Source organism: Narcine bancroftii, chromosome 3, assembly GCF_036971445.1.
Source record: "Narcine bancroftii isolate sNarBan1 chromosome 3, sNarBan1.hap1, whole genome shotgun sequence".
In the NCBI taxonomy this organism is placed as follows: Eukaryota; Metazoa; Chordata; class Chondrichthyes; order Torpediniformes; family Narcinidae; genus Narcine; species Narcine bancroftii.
Window position 1 is genome coordinate 6,580,166 of NC_091471.1, and position 23,673 is coordinate 6,603,838.

The 23,673-nt window shown below is 41.6% G+C and overlaps 1 protein-coding gene across 8 annotated transcripts in view; it reads left to right on the forward strand.

Annotated features, from left to right (window-relative positions):
* The window catches only part of paip2b (poly(A) binding protein interacting protein 2B), a 128,387-nt gene that overhangs the window by 2,734 nt on the left and 101,980 nt on the right, over nt 1-23,673 (forward strand). Inside the window, exon 1 of one of the 8 annotated variants that reach the window (XM_069923441.1) lies at nt 21,243-21,508. The exons of 6 other annotated variants lie outside the window; for them this stretch is intronic. The gene's annotated coding sequence lies outside the window, so the exon portion shown is untranslated. Of the gene's footprint in view, nt 1-21,242; nt 21,509-23,673 lie in introns of those variants that run through there. One more of the 8 variants, XM_069923445.1, reaches the window with a different exon arrangement.

Here is a 23,673-nt window from a genome sequence, read left to right on the forward strand (position 1 = left end):
TTTACAAGATGACTTAGAACATTGGAAAGATTTATGACTAACACTGATAGGAAGAGTAAATTGCATTAAAATGAATATCTTCCCAAGCGCTAGATAAATTAACAGAATGGTACAAACAAGGGGGCTTAGAGCTACCAAACTTTAAGAATTATTATAGAGCAGCACAATTAAGATACCTATCAGATTTTTATCAAACAAGGGAAAAACCAGATTGGACCAGATTAGAGCTAGATAAAATAGGGGAGAAGGTACCAAAACGTATACTATATAAGTGGGATGAAAAGCTGGTGCAACATAGGAGTTCACCAGTACTGCACCATCTGCTTAACATTTGGAAGAAGATTCACATAGAAAGGAAAAAACAGATTATCAACTACCAAAATTATTATTGACGCAAAATCAACTAATCCCTTTCACAATAGATAACCTTTCCTTTAGAGAATGGGAGAGAAAAGGGATCAAAAGAATAGAAATTTTTTTTCGGGAAATAATTTATTATCTTTTGAACAAATGAAGTACAAATATGGTATAACTCACGATACAATGTTTGCATACCACCAACTGAAAATCTACTTGAAGGACAAATTGGGAAGCAGGCTGGGTTTACCAGAAGGAAACAGCTTTGAATATGTGATTACAGACACAATGATAATTATGTACATCAAACTGCAAGAGAAAGAGAACGATGAAATAAGCTGTAAACCCAAACAAAAGTGGGAACAGGATCTAAACATAAAGATTAAAACATGAAAAATGGGAAAAGCTGTGCTCCGGAACCATGAGAAATACAATAAGCATGAGGTTACGCATGATACAATATAATTGGTTACACAGGCTATACACCACGCCCCAAAAGTTAATAAATGGGATCCAACATTATCAGACAGATGTTTTTGCTGTAAGAAGGAAACAGGAACAACAGTACATGCAATTTGGGTAAGTGAGAAAGTGTAAAAGTTTTGGGAAGATCTAAATCAGGTATTAAATAAAATCACGAAAAGCAACATACCAAAAAATCCAGAGACCTTTCTTCTAAGTAATACAAGATGTAAAGAATTAGGCCTTGATTTGGATGAAGCACAAAAAAGTTTTATTATGGTAGCCTTAGCTGTTGCAAAAAAATGTACAATGTCAACCTGGAAATCAAAAGAGAGCCTGAGAATACAGCAATGGTACATGGAAATGAATAAATGTATTCCATTGCAAAAAATAACATATAATTTAAGAAATAACGTCACAGTATTCGAACAAATTTGGGAACCGTACATTGAACACAACAGAGAGGGCTTACCGCGGACCTCCACCCCCTAAAATGACAGAATGAGAAGACGACGAAATGAACTGACCCAGTGGGTAACAGTAGATGACACAATTTTCTTGTTTATTTTCATTGTGTGATGACATTGTTTAATGGGTTTTATGTATTGTATATCTTGATCGTTCAGAGGGTGGGGAGGGGGTTGGGAAGGGAGGGGGGAAAAATGGGAGAAAATGGCACTGTGTATATTCAAGAGGGAAATGTTTGTGTGTATTTTGATTAATATGGTTCATAGTGTGAAAAATAAAATTTAAAAAAGGGGAATCCAATCATTCCAATGCCCAAGAAATGCAAGGTACCATATCTCAGTGACTATCGACTGATGGCACTGACTCAACTGTAATGAAGTGCTTTCAGAGGTTGGTTATGGAATGAATCAACCCCCATCTCAGGAATGAATTGGACTCAATCCAGTTTGCCCATCATTACAACACATCAATTGCAAATGCCATCTTGCTGGTCTTCAATTCTGCATTAGGTTGTGTAGATCTTGCGTTGTGTTGTTTATTGGCTACATTTTGGCATTCAACACCATCATACCAGCAAAATGTACCCAAGGTAGAGGACCTGGGACTCTGTCCACCACTCTGCAGCTGGATCCTTGATTTCCTCATCAACAGACCCCAGTCAGTGCAGATAAGCAGCATCACCTCCTCCATACTGACCCTCAACACGGACCCCAAGGCCATGCACTTAGTCCCTCACTCAATTCCTCGTAGATCCATGACTGCGCAGCCAGGTTCAGCTCCAACTCAATCTAGAAATTTGCTGATGACATCACTGCTGATGGCTGATGAGTCAAAATATAGGATGGAGATTGAGAATCTAGTTGGGCCATGCCAGATCAACAATCTTGCTCTCAGCCTCACCAAGATGAAGGAGGTTATTGTTGATGTTAGGAAGGAAAGGCCGAAGAACCACGAACGATCTGTATTTATGGGGAGGAGGTGGAGAGAGTCAGAAACATTGTGTTCCTGGATGTTCATATCTCAGAAGATTTTTCCTGGACCCAGCATATCAAAATGTCTGAAGAAGGCATACCAATGCCACTATTGTGGAAGGAGTCTGAGAGAATTCGGCATGTTCTCGAATGTTCTATCAAGCTTCTACAGGTACACTGAAAAGTGTAATGGGTAGTTGCATCATAGCCTAGTTCGGCAATACAAGTGCTGAGTGACTCAAAGCTGCACAAAGTAGCAGACTTAGGCAGGTTCATCAAAGGTTCTGACCTCCTATCCATTTCAGACATTCATGTGAGAAGGCAACCAAGGTCATAAAGGATCCCCATCAACCTGGTCACGATCCTCTCCTCACTGCTATCTTCAGGCAGAAGTCTGAAAACTAGTATCTCTAGGTTCAAGAACAGTTTCTAAAACTACCAGATTCTTGAACCTCCCTTTGGTATGCTAATCATGGAATGTCTATGCTATTGCAATAGGTTTACTGTGATTATTTTCTGTCTTGTGTATTTGGTCTCTGAATATCATTCAGTTAGTTCACTCTTGCAGTTTGTTTTCCATTAGTACCCGTTCAGCTGCAGCAAGTATTTGGGCATATGTCCATCATTCAATGTGTATATCAATAAACTCATTATCATTAAGAAATACTTTCATTGCAATGATGACACAACTTTAATGGCTTGACGAATACAAGTTTTGTTTTGGCAATGTTTGTATGCCAGTAAATATTAACTAAATAATCTAACACCTCTTGCTAATTGTTTAAAAGAATATGGCAGCTGTGTATTTCTCAGAACCCTGAAGTCATGATTTTACTTTTTGGAGGATGTAACAAAATTTTTATTTACATGGATGTGATGACTGTACATGTGGATAGTAAAGTATCAACAGACAACATTCAGAAATCAGAGGTGCAGAGGGACTTGAGAGTCCTCAGCAAGATTCCCTGATGGTTAGCATGCAAGGAGAGTCAGTGATAAGGAAGGCAAATTAAACGCTCGCCTTCATTTTGAGAGGGATAGAATATAAAAGCAGAGATGTAATGTTGAAGTTTTGTAAGACATTGGTCAAGACTTTACCAATTTTGGGCTCGTTACCTGAGGGAGAATGTGCTGACATTGCAGAGGGTCCATCGGATATTGACGAGAATGATCCCTGGAATGAGCAGTATTTGGCTCTGCAACTGTACTTGCTGGAGTTTGGAAGAATGAGGGGGAAATCTACTGAACATTGGATGTGGAGAGGATGATTCCTATGGTAGGGGAGACTAGGACCAGAGGGCATAGCCTCAGAATACAAGAACATACCTTTGGGACAGGGATGAGGAGGAATTTCTCACACAGAGGATGGTGAATCCATGAAATTCATTGTCATATATAGCAGTGGATGGCAAGTGATTGGGCATATATAAGAGATAGATTGATTTGGAAGGGAATCAAAGGGAGTAAGCAGGAGAATGGGGTTGGAAAGGATAGTAAATCAGATGAGGGGTAGACATGATGGGCTGAATTTGCATTCGTTATCTCTTTACAGTTCTTTGTTTACATGCTTAGGCTGTATACAGCTTTTTTGCGCTACAAATTAGTGGTAAATGCCGCGGAAAATAGAATCTCAGTATGTAAGGTCATGTGTGTACTCTGACGATAAATCTGAAAATCTGAATGGCCTAATTCCACTCCTTTGCTTCATGGAGATCTGATAGTAAGCTTCGATTAAAAAGCTGAAAAGTTACTGATCTGAGAGCTACGATCTGTTCCGGATGATCTGGTGGTTGAAAATGCTTTGATTTGGATTCTGAAACAATGCTTTGGCTTTTCAGGTGATGTTTCTTGCTCTTGTTAAAGGTTTATCCCCAGTTCTTTCCTTTTTGTTAGTTTCTTTATCATCTGCAAGTACACGTAAGGAAATCCCATAGCTGTTGATTTATGCATGTGTGGCGGCTCACCTCGAGGCAGGCGAACCGGCCCTGCTTGTAAGCCACACGGCGGGGCAGCTGGCCAAAATGGCGCCGTCAGGGGGGTTTCCCTTCCTTCCAGCACGGGGCTCAGAAGCCCGCGCAGGGGGACCATGTGACGCCCTGGTGACGTCAGTGACCTCCAGCGCGATACTCAGCTAGGTCTGGGCTGGAAATATAAGTGCAGCCCAGCAGCCTGCAATAAACGAGTCTGCTCACTGAGCTCAACCCGTCTGGTTGTGTGTGTTATTGCAGGAGCAGTGTCTTTGAACCCATCAAGAGCGAGCCTGGGATCAGCGTTATAGCCGTGAAACTGCCTGAATTCTGGGTTCAGGAGCTGGAGACCTGGTTTGGCCATGCAGAGGCTCAGTTTCACCTCCGCCAGATTTCATCCGACACGACCAAATTCTTCCATGTGGTCGCCGCCCTGGACCAGGTCACCGCCAGACGCGTGCTCCACCTAGTTCAGCACCCACCCGCCGAGGACAAATACAAGACCATCAAGCGAGTGCTTATCGGGTCGCTCGGACTATTCAGACACCAGCGTGCCGCCCGGATGCTGCACCTCGATGCCCTGGGGGACAGGCTTGCTTGGAACCCAGAAGCCTGCACCGCATTCGAGGCCACCAAGGATGCCCTCGCGAAGGCTTCCATGCTCGTCCAACTGCACACTGACCTGCATATGGCATTGTCTGTCGATGCCTCTGCCACAGTTATCTGTGCCACCCCAGAGCAGCAGGGGAATGGGCATTGGAAGCTGCTGACATTCTTCAGCTGCCTGCTCCTCCCGCCGGAACGTAAGTATAGTGCCTTTGACCGCGAGTTACTGGGCATGTTTCTGGCGGAGCGGCATTTCCACTATTTTTTGGAGGGGAGACTTTTACCATCTTCACCGATCACAAACCTCTCACCCAGGCATTCGCGATGGCAAAGGATCCCTGGTCGGCCCACCAGCAGTGTCACCTCTCCTTCGTGTTGGAATTTACCACCGACATTCGGCATAAGGTGGGGAAGGACAATGTGGTTGCCGGTGCACTCTCGCGACCAGCCATCTGCGCGCTGATGCCCGGCCTCTACTTCGACCAGCTCGCCTGGGACCAGAAGTCTGATGAGGTGATGAGGGCCTTCAAGACCGCCATCACGGGCCTGCAGTTCAGACCTCCCGACTCCGGCGGCGAAGGCACCATCCTGTGCGATATCTCCTTGGGCACTCTGCGGCCAGTGGTTCCCCAGCAGTGGTGCAGGCAGGTCTTCTGTCACATCCATGATCTTTCACATCCGCCCATCAGGTCCACGGTCCGGATGGTGGCCGAACGGTTCGTTTGGCATGGGCTGCGGAAGCAGATCGCGGGCTAGACCAGAATATGCACCCACTGCCTGACGTCCAAGGTGCACAGGCACACCAGGGCGCCCATACAGGAGTTCAAGCATGTCCGGGAACGGTTCAGCCACATTCACGTGGACATCGTCGGACCCTTAGCCATTTCCCGGGCAACCGTTACCTCTTTACGGTGGACTGAACTGGACTGAGGTGATCCCGATGCCAGACGCCTCCACTGACTCCTGCTCCCGAGGACTGTTGCATGGTTAGGTTGCCCAATTCGGCGTCCCTGGCCACCTCACCAGCGATCGGGGCACCCAGTTCAAATCTGCGCTCTGGGCACAGCTCACCAACAGGTTGGGGATTCAGCTGCACCGCACCATGGCCTATCAGCCGCAGGCCAATGGACTGGTTGAACGTCTGCACTGCCACCTTAAATCAGCACTCATGGCCCACCTCACTGGTCCCGACTGGGCAGACAAACTGCTTTGGGTGCTCCTGGGCATCCGCTCCTCTCCCAAGGAAGATCTGCAGGCGTCATCAGCTGAGCTGGTCAATGGTGCGCCACTGGCACTACCTGGTGAGTTCGTCAACGCACCTCACAATCCCTAGTGGTCGCTTCATGAACTGCTTCCTCACCTCAGGGCATGCTTGAACTTGTTCAAACACCCACCGCCGCCCAGGCATGGCACCTGCCCGTCTCACATTCCCGGCGAACTGCTTTCCGGGGAGTACGTTTTTGTTCGGCGGGGCATGACCGCGGCACCTCTGCAGCGACCGTACGAGGGGCCGTACAGGGTTATACAGCATTCCAGCTCGACATTCACGCTGGACATTGGTGGCAGACGGGAGCTGTTTACCAGATCAGGCTGAAGCCAGCGCACCTCGATCCCACCGAGCCCATAGTTGTTTTCCAGCCTAAGAAGCGAGGCGGCCTGGCGAAAAAGGACATTGGCTCTGGTTCTGGGGGGGGGGGGGGGGGGGGGTGTGTGGCTGTGTGGTCGCTCACCACGAGGCAGGTGAACCGGCCTGCTTGTAAGCCATGCGGCGGGCCAGCCGGCCAAAATGGCGCAGTTGCGGGTTTCCCCTTCTTCTCAGCACAGGGCTCAGAAGCCTGCGCTGGGGGACCATGTGATGACCTGGTGACGTCAACACCCTCCAGAGCGGTTCTCAGCCAGATCCGTGCTGGGAGTATAAGTGCAGCCCAGCAGCCTGCAATAAATGAGTCTGTTCACTGAGCTCAACCCGTCTGGTTGTGTGTGTGTGTTATTGCAGGAGCAGTGGAGCTGCCGCTACACATGTTTACTTTTTCTCTACTTCTATTTAACTTTCTTTTTCTGCATTTTTTTTTCAGCTGTTTACCTTGTAGATATTTTTAAATCACAGTGCACAAATTCTTATTGCTGTCGATTAACTATAATCATGCTGTTTAATTTTCACCAAATATTTTAATTTCATTGCTGTGTAAAATGGAATATGGAATATTTTTAGAAATAGTCCTGTGCAGAAAAGTTTGGAATCAAGAACTTTTACTTAACATTTTAAGAACACATTAAAAACCTCCTGATGAGCTCAGAACTCTGGTGAAAGATCTGTATTAGCTTGTTGAAAAATCGGTATTAGCTCGTGAAAAAGTGTTGCTAGATTAAATTCTAGGCAATGGAACGAAATGTGACCAAATTGAGAAGAAATAGAAATTTGGCAAGAATTACAATACCAGGGTGAATTCTTGTGGACAAGTCAATTTAATTTTGCTTTTTTAGAATCATAGGTTGTACAAGACATAAACAACCCCTTCAGCTACCGTATCCATGCTACTGATTGAACCCTGTCAGAATTCTTATCAAAACTCAATGTTGACTTAACATTTCTACCCATCGATGCTGCTTGACCTGCTGAGTTTCTCTTGCAATCTTTGCTATTCACTGAGCAAACGGACACTAATCCTATTTGCCCATGTTAAGTCTGTAGCTTCCTTTGTTTTGGCAAATTGAATAACAGTGAAGATGCTTTGTAAATGTCATGACAGTATTTGAATCCATTACCTCTTCAGGCAATGGATTCCACTTTGTGGGGGGAAACAAATTATTCAGATCCTCTGCAAATCTCTACATATTGCCTTGTATTTTGTATCTACCAAGCTCCTCCAATGAAAAAAACAATTTCATCATCTACTCGATCTATATCAGTGGTTCTCAACCTTTTTCTTTCCACTCGCATCCCACTTTAAGTAATCCCTGTGCCATTGGTGCTCTGTGATCAGGAAGGGATTGCTTAAGGTGGTTTGTGAGTGGGAAGGGAAGGTTCAGAATCACTGCTCTAGACCCAATTGTTACTGAAATACTTTGAGAAAAATTGTCATTAGCCCATTTCCTTTGGAGTTATGAAACCGTGCACATAACAAGTCAATGAGGGACGATTAAAATAGTGGTTTTCAAACTTTTTCTTTCTACCCACATCCCACCTTAAGCAATCCCTTGCTAATTATAGAGCAACTATGGCATAGGGAATATTTAAAGTGGATAAGTGAGGGTTTATAAGGCACTGATGAGGCCTCACTTGGAGTTAATTATTTCCAGTGCAAGCACAAAGAGTTCCAAGAAGATTCACAAGAATGATTTCTGGAATCATGAGGAAGTTTTGATAACTCTTGGATGGTACTCCTTGAAGTTCAGAAGAATGAGGGGTACCTCACAGAATATTTTTGAATGTTGAGGAGCCTGGAGAGAGTTGATGTGGGTGAACTGTTTTCCATGGTAGGGGAGTCGAGGACAACTTCAGAATTAAAACTGAGAAGTGGAGGAATTTCTTTAGCCAGAGAGTGGTGGCCTCTGGAATTTGCTACTGTGATTGGTTGTGGAGGCCAAAAGGATGGGTGTATTTAAGGCAGAGATTTATAGCTATCTGAATAGTCAGAGTATCAAAGGTTGTGGGGAGGAGGGGGGGAAATGAGGTTGAGTTGGAGAATGGATCAGCTCATGATGGAATGAGGAGTAGACTCAATGGACTCAATATTCTACTTCTGGTTCTATATCATTTGGTCTTGCCATTCTATTCTCACCCATCACACTGGGCAACAAAGATTTGGCTTCCTGAACACTTTTGGGTGTATTTTATGAAAAATAACCTTCCTATCATGTATCGTTGTATAGATAAAACCTATTTTTGTGATTTCCTGTCATATTTTAAGTTTGCTAGTATATTGCTCACAGAGTAAGCTGTTTTTGTCAGTACAAGCAGGCCTGGGCATGCACTCAGTGCAGGTGCTATGCAAATGTTATCTTAGGCCTGGGTATGCTTGAAAGGCATTTAAAAATGTTCACAATTTTCTTGGCAACTGCAGAGCACCAAATTACAACCAGCTGACAGCATGCTTCAAGTATTCAAAACTATGAAGTGCAGCATGTCATTGAATATTCTTTTTCTGCATTTGCACTTGGATTTTTTCACTGCTTATCTTGGTGCAGTCAGTAGGCCCTTTCAAACTTCCGTGTAAAGTGGGGTTAACCGGGAAAATTGCACAGTTAGCACCCCAGTTATGCGCAGTTAGAAAGTGTCCGACCCCATCAGCATCCAACTGGGTCCTTGACCTAACTTGGCGGTAGTCAGGAAACCCAGTTAAACTTACCTATGTCACATCCACAGGCTATTTAAAAACGAAAATGGCCAATTTTTTTTAGGAAGCAAACCTTTTGAAAACATTTGTTCAGTGTCATTGGAAACCACCTTTCTTGTGTCTTATTTGTGTGTTCCTTTCATAATTTTATGATTCTGTAAGATCCCTCCCATTGTTCAGAATTCCAGTGAGTATAGTCCAAGTGATTCAATTGTTCCTCATAGGCTAACCCCATCATTTCTGGAATAAACTTGGTGCACCTCCTCCAAAGTCAGCATATCTTCTCAATTAAAGAGCCCAAAACTGCAGTTCTCCAGGTGCAGCTTCATCAATGCCTCAGGAGGTTGTAGCAGGACTTCCCTACTTTTAAATTCAATCCCTTTAATATGATTGAAGGTCAATAACTCCAAAATGCAATGTACAGTTGCAACAAAATTCTTACTTTCTGCAACTACGCTTAATATACAGTAAATTAAATTACCACAATATGCCAAGATAGAAAAACATAATAAATAGAACATAGAATACTACAGCACAGTGCAGGGCCTTTGGTGTTCAATGTTGTGCCGAGCCATAGATTCCTCAAAAAAAAAGTACTAAACCCACCCTACCCCGTAACCCTCTATTTTTCTTTCATCCATTTACTTGCCTAAGAGCCTCTTAAATGCTCCTAATGTTTCTGCCTCCACCACTTGTGTAAAAAAAAACCAAAAAAAAAACACTCCTTTTATCTTCCCAAACTTTCTTCCCTTGAGAGTAGAGGGGACATCATATGATGCTGTAGGATCAACAGGTAGGCTCCTGACTCCCTTGGAAAATTAGTTTAAAAAGTGCAAAATAAGTACTGTTCCAATTCTAAAACTATTTAAAAAATACATTTAAACCTCTCCAAAAAAAAGTAATTTCAATGACCTTGGAACCTGATGGGAAGAGAAGAAGAAAAAAGATGTGAGGCCTACCTTGACAATGAAGCAGGGACCTGGATTTAGTGCTGCCTCCTGATCTTGAGTCTCTGGAGGGGACCTCTATCGGCATCTCTCATCCATTAAATGGAGCGATGGTATCGGTGAGGAACCAAGCCTAAAGCAATACTGGGTGTGCAGCAATTGCTTGTTGAAAAGTCGGGGACCTCGTCTTTGGCCCCTGAGGAAGAAGAATTGGGCTCCAGAGGGGGTTTGTTAGCTGAATATGAAGAAGATGATATACAGGAAGAGAAGGTAAATAAAGAATTTAAAATGACTCCACAGACTAAAACTGAAGAGTTATCCATAATGATAATGCAGCAGATTAAAGCAATGAAAGGGGAAATGAGAGAAGGATTAAAGTATTTGAAGGCAGAAATGAACACTGAAATTAATGGTGTTGGATGTTGTAAATAAAATGAAGTTGGAGAAAATGGACAAAAAAAATTACAAGAGTGCAGGATGATGTACGTCATATTGAAGGCAGGGTATCTAGCGTGGAAAATACAACTACTGGTTTAATTACAGTAAATGAAAAACTTTCAGATAAAGTGGATGTTTTGGAGAATTTTAGTAGAAGAAACTCAGAAGGAAAAGAAGGTACAAATGTGGCTCACTTCTTTCAAGGTTGGATTCCTAAAGTTTTGAGAGAGGAGAATTTTGAAAGTATAATTGAAATTGCAATCAAAAACCACTTTCTATATTAATAACATTTTTGTGCCAACAAGATAGAAAACTTTGTAAGTCTTGCTGTGAAAGGAGCGAGAGAATGACAAGGTCCCTTGTTTTGGGAAGGGGATAGAATTTTATTCAACCCTGATTTGAGTGAAGATCTGTTGAGGAGAAGAAAATAATTTAATTCAGTTAAAAAAATTCTTTATGATAAAGGTTATAAATTTGTTCTTTGATATCCGGCGACCTTGAAGATCTTTGTTCTGGAAGAACAGAACAGATCTTTTTACTAACATTGCTCAGGTGGAAGAATAGGTTTGGGGTCTTCCAGAAGTGCAGCCTTTAGAAACGGTTGCGGACTTGATGCAGTGAATTATTTTTTATTTTTATCCTAATTTTACAACTGGGATGGAAGAAATTGAAGAATTTTTTTTTTCTTTTGATTTCTGGGAAGATATTTTAATTGTGGTTAACTAATAAATTGATTAATCTTAATTAAATAAGGGATTAAATCTTGTATATTAAATATACCAAGGAAGTTGGGAGCTGTGGGATTATGTGTGACCTTTGAATATTTCATTTATGATTTTTTCCAAACTCAGACAGTTCCAACAATTCATAGTACAACAATTACATTCATCAAGTATATTTGCATTTCTTATACTGAGTCTGGTTTTATCCCCCTTCTACCCCCCCCCCACCAACAAGACCAAAATAACTAAAAAAAAAATCATTAACCATAAAGAAACTTGCATGAAAAGGCAAAAATTACCAAGGACAAATAACAAATTAAAAAAAACAAAACAATTAATCACAAGGTCTGCTGGAGCTCAACGCCTGTCCTTGACTTGATTGAAATGGACCTCCCCATCCACCTCTGAAGAGAGGAAAGACAAAAAGAACGGGAGGGCAGGCAGCAAACACAGGGGACCGCACCTATATCCTTGTACCTATGTAACGCAGGTAGGGTTACCAGATTTTAAAAGCTTCATATTTTTTTTAGCTTAGATTATAAGTAACTTTCTCCAAGGGAACACAGCTCTGCATTTCCATATTCCAACACGCAATGCCCAAATGAGAATCTGATTTCCAGGTAACCAGTATGCACTTCCTGGCCATGGCCAGAGTGATCAATAAGAATTGGATTTGAAATTTGGACAGCTTCATTTTAAGTCTCATGTCCATGATATTGCCCATCAACCGTAACTCTGGGTCCTGTGGAAACTCTACCTATGATTTTTTTTGTAGGGCTTGGCCTAGCTCTACCCAAAAGGACCTCACCTTGGAGCATGACCAGGCTGAGTGCACAAAGGTTTCTGTTTCTATGCCACACCTGAAACAGTGGTCCAAAATTTCTAGTTTATCTTTATTCAATTTCTGCAGCATGATGTATAGCTGGTGACTTGTCTATATCATGAGTTAATTATTGTGGTCATGCTATCATGACACAGATCCGACCAGCACCATTCATCTATTGTAACACCTAGGTCCGACTCCCTTGACTAGGAAGCCCCAGTTTTGGGACCTCCACTTGGAATAGGGAATACGTTGCCGAAATAAACTTTTTTATGTTCCCTCCTTGAATCGGAGTCTCCATGTCACTGCACTTCGGTTGGACCCAATTTGCCCCTCAAGAAAGATCTTAACTGAAAGTAGTAAAAGTGTGTCCTATTTGAAAAATCCAATTTAATTCTTATCTGCTCAAATGACATGAGTTGTCACTCCCTCCCCACCATTTATAACAGTCCTTGATATACCTGATCCCCCTTTGGTTTGGGTTTATAGCTTATTTCATCATTTTCTTTCTTTGCAGCTTTATGTACATGTTTGTTATAAATCTTTTAATTATCATTTTGTCTGTAATCACATATTCAAAGCTGTTTCTTTCTGGTAATTTCAGTCTGCTTCCCAATTTGTTCTTTAAGTAGGTTTTCAGTCGGTGGTATGCAAACATTGTACCATGAGTTATTCCATATTTGTACTTCATTTGTTCAAATGATAATAAATTATTTCCCAAAAAACAATTTTCTATTCTTTTAATCCCTTTTCCTTTAGAGAATGGGACAGAAAGGTTATCTATTGTGAAAGGGATGGGCTGGGATGGTTGAAGTCAATGTCCCCTAGGATGGTAAGCGGGGAGCCATACACTAACTCAGCAGATGATGCTGCTGCAGGTCTTCTTTTGGATTAACAGCACCCATGGGAGTTAATCCATCCAATTCAGGCCTTGTAGTCGAGCTTTCAGGGCTGGTTTCAGATGGCGGTGAAATGTTTGACGAGTCCATTTGCCTGAGGATGGTAGGCCATGGTGTGGTGTAACTGACTGCTGCAGAACATGGCTAGGTTGGACCAGAGCAAGGACGTGAACTAGGCCCCTCAGTCTGATCTGATGTGCATCGGGACATCACAGTGTGCAACCCAAGTGGACAAGAAAGCTCTGATGCAAGTTTGTATCACATGTGGGCAGGGGTATCACTTCTGGCCTACGGGTAAAGCGGTCGACTGTTGTGAATAAATATTGCATACCTTGGCTCACGGGGAGCGGACCAATGATGTCCACATGCATCTGGTCAAACCAGCATTGTGGCGGGGGAACTGGAGAGGGCCTTGGTATGCTTGGCAGTCCAAACAAGTCTTAGTCCCTAGAGTTACGTTGCGGCAGAAACTGTGCTACATGAACTTGATGGACAGCAGACAGTTGACCTTATGGAAGGATGTGACAGGCCGTGAATGTGGTCGAACACCCGCTGTCGCCAGGTTGCAGGTAGGATGGGTCTAGGGAAGCCTGTGGCTATGTCGCACAGTAATGTCAGGCTCCCCGGTGAAGGACAGAAGTTGCTAATCTTCAGGCTGGTGATGGCAGTCCGGTAGGCCTGGACGTCAGCATTCTCCGCTTGGTTTTTGGCTAGTTAAGCAACATCGAGTCCTCCTGAGGGGTATGACTGGAAAGTGGTAGCGTTTACCAAGTGGCATCTGTTCATGTCTACCAGGATCTCGTGTGCCCAGAAGAAATCAGCTCCGAGTAGGACTTGCCCAATGGACGCAATTGTACACTTCCAACGGAAAACGGCTCCCGTGACATGGATCGTGACCGGACTGGTGCCGAAGCTTGGAATGGAGGAGCTGTTGGCTGCCTGTAGGGGGAAGCCCTAGGGATTGTGCTTGAGCTTGAAGTACATCGGTGGGATGAGGCTTATCTGTGTACCTGTGTCGACTTGGAAATTCGTCCTTGACCGCTGCTCCCTTAGGTAGAGTAGGCTTTATGTGTGCCAACCACTGAGGCTACTCGACAGCTGGCCTGTTTGTTTTCCATTGCCATGCTCGACTTGGTATTGGGGTATGAGCATGGAGGGACTCACCGCTGGGCATTGCGGCCCTATCTATAGTGGTAGAAACAGTAATCATGCTGTTTGAGTGCTCGTTGCTTTGTGGTTGGGGCCGCAGCTACTGCTGGCGGAACTGGTGGAGGGGCTGAGCTGGAGGTGCCGATATCATGGATTGGTTGAATGTGTGTTAAGCTCTGCTGTGGGGTGTGGAAAAATTTGTCTTCTTCCTTGGCTACCAGGTGAGGGGCACTGAAATCCATGTCTGATATTGTCGAGGAAAAATGCACCAGTCGCTTGGAGACGAACAGGGCCTCAAATAAGAAACAGTTTGTGTTCCAATCACTAACACCATCATTTTGTGCATTAGCTTGGATGGGTTTCTGTTGCCCAGGCCTTGCATGCTCAGGAAGTGGACTGCGCGCTCGTGCCGGCTGAGTTCCAGGGAATTGAGGAGGAAATGCTAGAATTGTTTGCTCCATAGGAGGATTGTAAACGAAGGAACTTACTTTGTTTGCGGTAGTGGCGTCCAGGATGCTGACAATGTGCCAGAACTTGGTGTCCTCTGAGACGATGCCTCTGACCTGGAACTGTGACTCAGCCAGTTGTAACTAGTACCTGGGCTGGTTGGCCCACAAGGGCGGCAATTGCACCCTCACAGCGTTGGTCGCAGCCGTTGTGGCTGTAGTGGTAGCAGCATCCTGCATTTTGTTGTGTTCAAGGTGGGTACCAAAGATGTTGGAAACTTCAGGGGTAGCGCTACTGAAACAAAACGTGGGTGAACCAGCAACTGAACTTTATTTGAATCTCTCGCAGTGGTTTAAGAGGACAGTCCACCTCCTGTCTTGGGCGCGCAGGTCTAAGGGAGTGTCGTCAGTGCATGGTGGAGCTACTGCCTGCCCTGAGACGCACAACCAAGAAGTGGAGACATCTCCCAGCAATGTGTGTCGTCAAACGCAGGTTCCTCCTGAGGAGGGAAGGGGGGCCTTCCATCTGGGGTGGCGATTCAGCCAGTCTAACTGCGCGGTTGCTCAGCCTGCTACAAATCTATCAATTGGAATTTCTTAAATAGTATTAGCAGTAGTGGGGAAATGACTTGGAAATCTTGTATATCTTTGGCTTTGCCAAGGTGGCATGCAGAAATTCAAAGTTGTATTTCTTTGGAAAAAAAATTACCTATAATTTGAGGAATAAATACGCTATTTTTTTCTTACAAACTTGGCGCCCGTATACCAAAATAATGGGATTAAATTTGTAATGATATCCTTCCTATGCCTCTAGACCTGCTAGATTCTCCTCTGAGAGTTTGTGATAGATCTGGAGATGTGTGCTGGACAACATCTTTCTCTGCAATCCAAAGACTTTCTTTTGTTCTCTTTTCATTCTTTTTTATAACTATAAAATTATATTTATTTATATATTTTTTATGAGGGGGGTGGTTGGGACGGAGGGTTCTTTGTTATTTTGGGGTGGGGGGGTGAAAATGATCATAGGTAATTTTAACTTGTTTCTTGATATCTATTATAATCAGCATTAACTACTACATATATGAAAAAATATTTAAATAAAATATTCAAAAACTTAATTTAAGAGTACATATCTCCTCTGGTGTTTCCTATTCCTGTCCTGGAAAACAGTTGCTGGCTATCCATTCTATCTATGCCTCTCATAATCTTGTAGACCTCAAGTCTCCTCTCATCCTTCTATACGCCAAAGAGAAAGGTCCCAGCTCTGCTAACCTTGCCTCATAAGACTTGTTTTGCAATCTAGGCAGGATCCTGGTAAATCTCGTCTGCCCCCTCTCCATAGCTTCCTCGTCCTTCCTATAATGAGGTGACCAAGACTGAACACAGTACTCTTAAGTGTAGTCTCACCAGAGATTTGTAGGGTTGCAACATGACTCCTCTACTCTTGAACTCAGTCCCCCATTAATGTAGCCCAGCATTCCAGAGGCCTTCTTAACTATCCTACCAACTTGTGTAGCGAATTTGAGGGATGTATGGTTTTGAACCCCAAGGTCCCTCTGCTCATCCACACTCTTAAGTAACTGACCATTAACCCTGTACTCAGCTACCTGGTTGGTCCTTACAAAATGCATCACATCACACAATCAGATTGAACTCCATTTGCCACTTTTCTGTCTGCCCAACTCTACATCCTGTCTATATCCTCTTGTAACCTTTGACAACCTACAGCTCCATCCACAATTCCTCCGACCTCCGTGTCATCTGCAAACTTACTCATCCATCATTCCACCTCATCCAGTCATTTATAAAAATCACGAAGAGCAGCATCCCAGAACAGATCCTTGCAGCCCCTGCATTAGTCACTGACCTCTAGGCAGAATACTTTCCTTCCACTACCACTCTCTGGTTTCTACATGCAAGCCAATTTTTTTTTATCCACACCGCCAAGGTTCCACTGATCCCATGCCTCATGACTTTCTGGATGTGTCTCTCGTGGGGAACCTTGTCAAATGCCTTGCTAAAATCCATTAAATATTAAAAGTTAAATAAACATTCACATATGCATTTAGCACAAGGCAAAAAGTGAAGATCTTTTGATGGTCCTGGAATAGTTTATGGTTGTGATTTAGATGAGGAGATTGAAGCTGTGGATGACAAAAAAACTGTTCTTGAATCTAGAGGTGCTGGCTTCAGGATTCTGCATTTTCTACCTGAAGGTAGCAGCAAGAAGAGATTGTGACCAGGGTGAGGGAATCCTTTATGATGTTAGCTGCCTGATGCAGTGATATGCATGGATGTCTTCAATAGAAATTTTTCATTTGTCATTAATAAAGCCTGTGCTGGGATCTTCTCCTTGTATTTTTGCCCTCACCCAACAACCTCCTCTGAGGAGAGTGCCTTTGGTCCTCACTTTCCACCCCACCAGTTTCTGAATCTGACACATCTGATTTCAGTCCAATCTCATTGCCTTCCAAACCATACTTGCATTTTTGCAGGGATGAGTCTCCCTGAGATTGCTCTGATCCACTCTTCCTTCTTCATGCACCCTTATTCCCTTGGACACTGTGCTGTAATTGCAGAAAATGTAAAACTACATCTCTTTGCTCATTTCTATCCAGAGCCACATAGAAACCTTGCAGGTGAGGCAGTGCATTACAATCTGATAGGCTTTCAGTGAACTCAATGTGGTGAGATCAAATGCAAATTGAAAGTCTGCTTTGCCAAGCACCTGCAGTCTATAAGTGGATCTGAACTTGAACTTCCAGTAGCCTATCATTGAAATTCCTTGTAATATTCCACAGATGTGTTTGTCTGAGGCTTCATCCATCACCATGGTGAGGCCACACACAAACTCGAACAACACAGCATATATTATTTCTGGACAGCTTCAAACCTAAAGGCATGAACATTTATTTTTCTAATGATATGTAAACTACCCCACCAATTTCTGGTTTCATTGTTTCTGTCTCTATTTTAACTTTTTAACCCCTTTCTCCTCCTCTCCCTCTCCCAATGATCTCTATCTTCCCCACCTTCTGTCCAATGCCCTATCATCTGTTGCCGCCCTCCCAGTTTCTTGCCCAATTGATGTACTTCATATCACCCCTTTAAACTTTAGTCTCGAAAAAGGGTCCAGACCTAATAAGTTGACTGTCCATTTTTGTCCGTAGACTCTGTCTGACCTGCTGAGTTCAACCAGTATCTTATTGTTTGCTTGAGATTCCAGCAATTTTTGTGTTTTTCATTTTTAAATCTTTGTCAGACACACTGAGGTGCCAAATAACTAGAGGACAGTAGAATTGTTCTCTCTTTTCAGGTAAGGCAACAGGGGAAAGTCTCTGAGCCTTGTATCATTGTGGGCCTAACATCAAACTCTGAGCCTAATATCTATGGTAGGAATAATTCCATGCTAGAGGATTAATTATCACCTGGAAAGGCGTTATCTAATTGGAGACAGTCAACATGTCAGTCAAATGAAGGTCTTAGTTGATCAATTTGATGGGATAACAAAGTGCATTGATGATGCAGGTTGGAAGATGTGACAAGGTTTGAAGGCTGAGGCAGCTGCATCCAAAATTGTTAATAAATCACAGAGGGTGATAGAATTTTTTTGTGATATGATCCTTGCTGTTTGTAATTTACATGGATTTGGGAGATAGTATTAGTAATTTTATAGATGACATGAAGATTAGGATAATTGTAGATCACATGAAAAGTATTAGGCCACAGAGATATTGATGCAGTGTATAAAAGTGCAAGAGAAACTCAGCAGGTCATGCAGCATCCACAGAAAGCAAAAAGCAGTCAATGTTTTGAATCTGAGCCCTTCTTCAGATGAGATATTGATTTTTGTTTTGGTGATGTGGGGTGAGAAATGGCAGATGTAGTTTAATCTAGATAAATGTGAGATGGATGCATTTTGTCAATAATGAAACCAGAACATGAAACCATGATAAGTATAGTTTTAGGGATATTGAGGACCTTGGAATATATCCATCGAGCTGGAGTAGTTTAAGTAGATTATATGGTTAGGAATGCATATGGGATATTATGTTTCATTTGTCAGGTCACTGAATACAGAAGTAGGAAGGTTATGTTCAAACTTTAGAAAACCTTGGTCGACCTCAGCTATATGCAAATCTAAATAGGTCATATGCATTAAATGGTAGGGTATTGAAATGTGCAGAGCAACAAAGGGATTTAGGAGTGATGGTAAATAGTTCCCTCAAGGCTGATACTCAGGTAGATGGTGTGGTGAAGAAGGCATTTGGAATGTTGGCCTTCATAAATCGGAGTATTGAATTCAAGAGTAGGGAGGTTATGATGAAATTGTACAAAGCATTGGTGAGGCCAAGTTTGGAATACTGTGTGCTGTTTTGGTCACCAAATTATAGGAAGGATATAAACAAAATAGAGAGTGCAGAGAAAGTTCACGAGAATGTTGACAGGATTTCAAGGTCTGAGTTACAGGGAAAGGTTGTGCAGACTGGGGCTTTTTTCTCTGGAGCGTAGAAGATTGAGAGGGGACTTGATAGAGGTGTTTAAGATTTTAAAAAGGACAGACAGAGTAAATGTGGATAGGCTTTTTCAATTAAGAAAGGGGGAGATTCAAACTAGAGGACATGGTTTAAGATTGAAGGGGGAAAATTATAAGGGGAACATGAGGGGAAATTTCTTTACGCAAAGGGTGGTAGGGATGTGGAATGAGCTTCCGACAGACGTGGTTGAGGCGGGATCATTGGTTACATTTAAGGAAAGACTGGATAGTTACATGGATAGGAGGGGACTAGAGGGGTATGGACCGGGTGCTGGTCAGTGGGACTAGGAGGGTGGGGATTTGTTACGGCATGGACTAGTAGGGCCAAACTGGCCTGTTCTGTGCTGTGTGGTTATATGGTCACCAAGTTACAGAAAGGATGTGAATGTGCTGAAGAAAGTGCAGATGTTGCTTGTGATGGAGAAGAGACTGGACAAGCTATGTCTCCTCACAAGAGAGGAGGAGGTTAAGAGGGGACTTGTGTGGGCTAGTATAGATATCAGAGACAGATGAAATTGGTGACCCTAACCCAGAAGATTGTAAGTAATTTGAATGCACTACATGATAGAGAAGTTGAAACTGGATTGCTAACAACATTTGAGGTACCTGGATGAGCATGGGGTGACACTGGGCTGAGCTGGGTGATGAGATAAATAAGGATGGGTGTCCTCTAGTTGGTGTGGACGAATTAGACCAAATGACCTGTTTCCATGTTGGTGAATTCTATAAATAGATTTCTGATTGGAAGAGAACATGCTTCGGTTTGTCCTTGTGTCCCCTAGTTCTAGTCTCCCCTACCAATGGAAGCAACTTATCTACTTCTATCTTTTATGTATTTATCTTTTATGTATCAATTATGTATGTCTTTCATAATTTTGTTTCTCTGAGATCCCCTCTCAGTCTTCCAAATTCTAGCAAGTACAGTTACCATTCAAGATTGAAAAAAAAACTACAGAAAGTAGTGAATGCTACAGGTGTATTAAGAGCAAAAGGATAGTAAGGGATAAAATTGGTCCCCTTAAAGTTCAGAGTGATCAGCTTTGTATGGAGCCAGAAGAGATTGGGTAGATCTTAAATGTTTTGTTTGCATTAGTAATTACTCAGACATGAGCACAAAGGAAGTAAGGAAAACAAGCAATGTTATCATGGAACTATAAAAATTAGAGAAGGAGGTGCTTGCTGTCTTTAAGCAAATAAGGGTGGATAAATCCCCAGGGCCTTATAAGATATTCCTCTGTCATTGAGGGAGGCTAGTGCAGAAATTGCAGGGGCTCTGGCAGGAATATTTAAACTGCCCTTATTCACTGTTATTTTAATATTTATTTCCTCAATTTTCTTTTTTGCCAGTTGTTTGAGTTCTGGTTGACTGAGTGCTGGTTAATAGGCATTTGCTTCCTCTGAACGCTGCATGAGAACTTTTGTGTATAAAACTATTAGACGTATGATGTAAGAAAAATGGAGGGTTTGGGGTGTGAGCTTGGGAAGCATTAGGTTGTTGTGGAGTAGTTTTCATCATCGGTTGAATGGCTTTTGTTGTTCTGTGTTCCAAGCCATCTATAGCTGGTGGAGGAAGAGTTTGAAATTTTCACCTTAATCAATAATGGGCAGGGCATAAAATTGTCATAATAGATTAACAGTTCATTATTTCATTGTTGTTTCTGGCACCTTGTTTGGTCAGCTTATTTTATTTTTTTTAGCATTATGACAATGAATTAATTTCAAGAGTACTTGATTGGCTCTTAAAGATTTTAAATAATGGTGTATAAATACAAAATGCATGATTCTCTCGTCATTGTTTGGCAATACACTTTCTTCAAGCGTAGTTTTGCTTTTACATTCAGGCAATACACACTTTTGGACAATATTTTATTCATGTCTGTTATTTGGGTAATAACATTTATGGACTCCTTCTAAAGGATATGAGCAGTTAGTCATGGGCTACTCTCCTTAACAAATTAAGTTTTATGTATTGAGAGGCTTATGCTGGTGATATGTAAAAATACAAAATGTTGGAGATACTCAGCAGTTCAAACAGTGTCCTTTGTTACATAACTGACGTTTCAGACTTGAGCCAGCATTTTGTGTTTTTACTTCCACTATGGTGCTTACAGATTTACATGATTTACTCATGCTGGTGATATGTTAGGTTTCTAAACATTTTTATTTGCTTTATTTTAATTTCCACAATTCAGAAAAAATGTCTGCATTCTTTGGATTATTAGTCCAGTAATATAACTAATCCACAGTTGGATGAGTTTAATATTTAAATGTACAATTAAGACAACTCATTAATATTGATGTTATCATTAATATTAATGTCTTCAGACATTTTCATGGCCAAGCTTTTGTGTGATGGTGGAGTGACAGGTGGATGGCTGGGTAAGTTGTGTAACGTTGGGAACAACAGTTGATATAGTGATGTCACAGTAGTAACAGTAAAATATTTGATGTTGTTAAATGGGGAAACAAGACAGAGTGGTTCATTCCTAAATCTTTATTGAAACTTGACTGTTAGGAAATGCCTTTGAGCTAGCTGTAGACCAACGTTTCATGTTATTCAGTAGATAATATGCAAAATTATATACTTGCATGTTTAATTTAATTGTCTCTTCTGTAAGTTTTTCAAGGAGAATCTGTGATTTTTGATACTTTAAGTTTATATGGTTCTTCACAGGATGTGGGGCTGCGGGATCATTGTGGGGACCGAGACGAGGCTGTGGGGAGAGAGCAGAGAATGGGATCAGTGTGGAGACTGACACAGGGCTGTGGGGAGAGAACGGGGCAGTGGGATAAGTTTTGGTATACAATTTCCTTTAGTTAGCAATCACTTTTTCTAAATTGGTGCAAACTTGCTCGCAGTATCTGAAAAATTATGCGGTCAGTGATTAAGTGGCGCATACCTGAAATTGGATGGATGTCATGCAAGGTTCAATTGTTACTGCTTCATCGTGACAGGTCTTGGAATAATTCCGGAGTACTCCTGACACTAGGTTCATACATGGTGGCATGCATTTGAGAGTTTATTCATGTTACAGAAATCCCATTCATTCTGCTCTGCAGTACAGGTTTTAATATGACAAATAAAGATTTTTTTCCGCAAATTTTATTTATTAATCAAAATAAGTCATACAATAAAAGTACAAGAAAATACATAATATTTTGTCCTATATAATCCCCCACCCATACCTCCTTACTCCATTCTAAACTACCCCAAAGAAAAGAAAGGAAAAGATAGAATAGAAGAGATCAACTTACATAACAACCTTCAATTATTGCCATGGTTTAGTGCAACCCCAACAATTGTGGGGAAAAAAATATTAAAAATTCAAACCCATATATCTCAAATACAGGCTCCAAACTTTAGTAAAGAAAGAATAATTATTACGTAAATTGTACGTTATTTTTTCCAATGGAATACAAGACCTAATTTCCAAATGCCGCCTTTGAATACTCAAATCAGTCTCATTTTTCCAAGTAATTGCCAAATATTTTCTAACCACAGCTAATACCAATCTCAAAAAAGCAATTTGACACTTATCTAATTTTAATTCTAAACTAAATTTCTTAATATAACCCAATAAAAATACCATCGGATCAAGTAAAATTTTAAATTTAAATAAAACTCCTAAAAATTCTTTAATTCTATTCTAAATAGGTTTCACTGTTAAACAAAACCAAGTAGCATGCAATAAAGAGTCAACTTGCTTGTGACACCTAAAACATAAATCAGAAGAAATAAACTTATATTTCCTTAACTTCTCAGGAGTTGAATATAACTGATGAATAAAATTATAATGAACCAATCTATACCTGACATTTACAATTTTAGTCATTCTATCCTCACATAGCCATCCAATCATTTTGAGAAAGAGAAATAGATAACTTTTTCCCATTTTTATTTAGATTTATGAATTTCCGGCTTAGACATTTCATTCTGTAGTAAAGCATACATCTCAGATATAAATCCTCTCTTACCCCCTTCAGTAAGTAAATTTTCAAATTTAGACCGCTTAGGCAACCGTGACGTATTCCCAAAATTATTCAACAATAAGGCTCTAACTTGATAATAAGTAAACAAAGTATTTGAAGAAATTTAATGTTTCTCTTTCATTCTTTGAAATGAAATAAAATACTCAGCCTCATAACAATCCTCACCAATTTTAATTTCTTTCTGTTCCCATACTTTCAAAAGTTGATTATTGAATGTAAAAGAAAGAAGCTTATTTTGAAATAAAGGAGTTTTAGCTGAGATTTTACCTTCTGTACCTATAGTTCCATGCTTCTTAGTCCATAACTCTATTAAATGTTCTAACACCAGTAAATTGTAATTCTGTAAAATTCCATTTATAAAGAAAATTATTTATCTTCTTCTCATCAATCTGAGATAATTCAATCTTGGCCCAACCAAAGATTTATCCATTTCAAGCATCCTGTTAATAAATTTCAACTACACTGATTCGTAGTAATTCTGAAAATGAGGAAGTTGCAGTCCTCCTAAAGCATATTTCCAAGTCAATTTCTGCAACAACACCCTTGCCATTTTA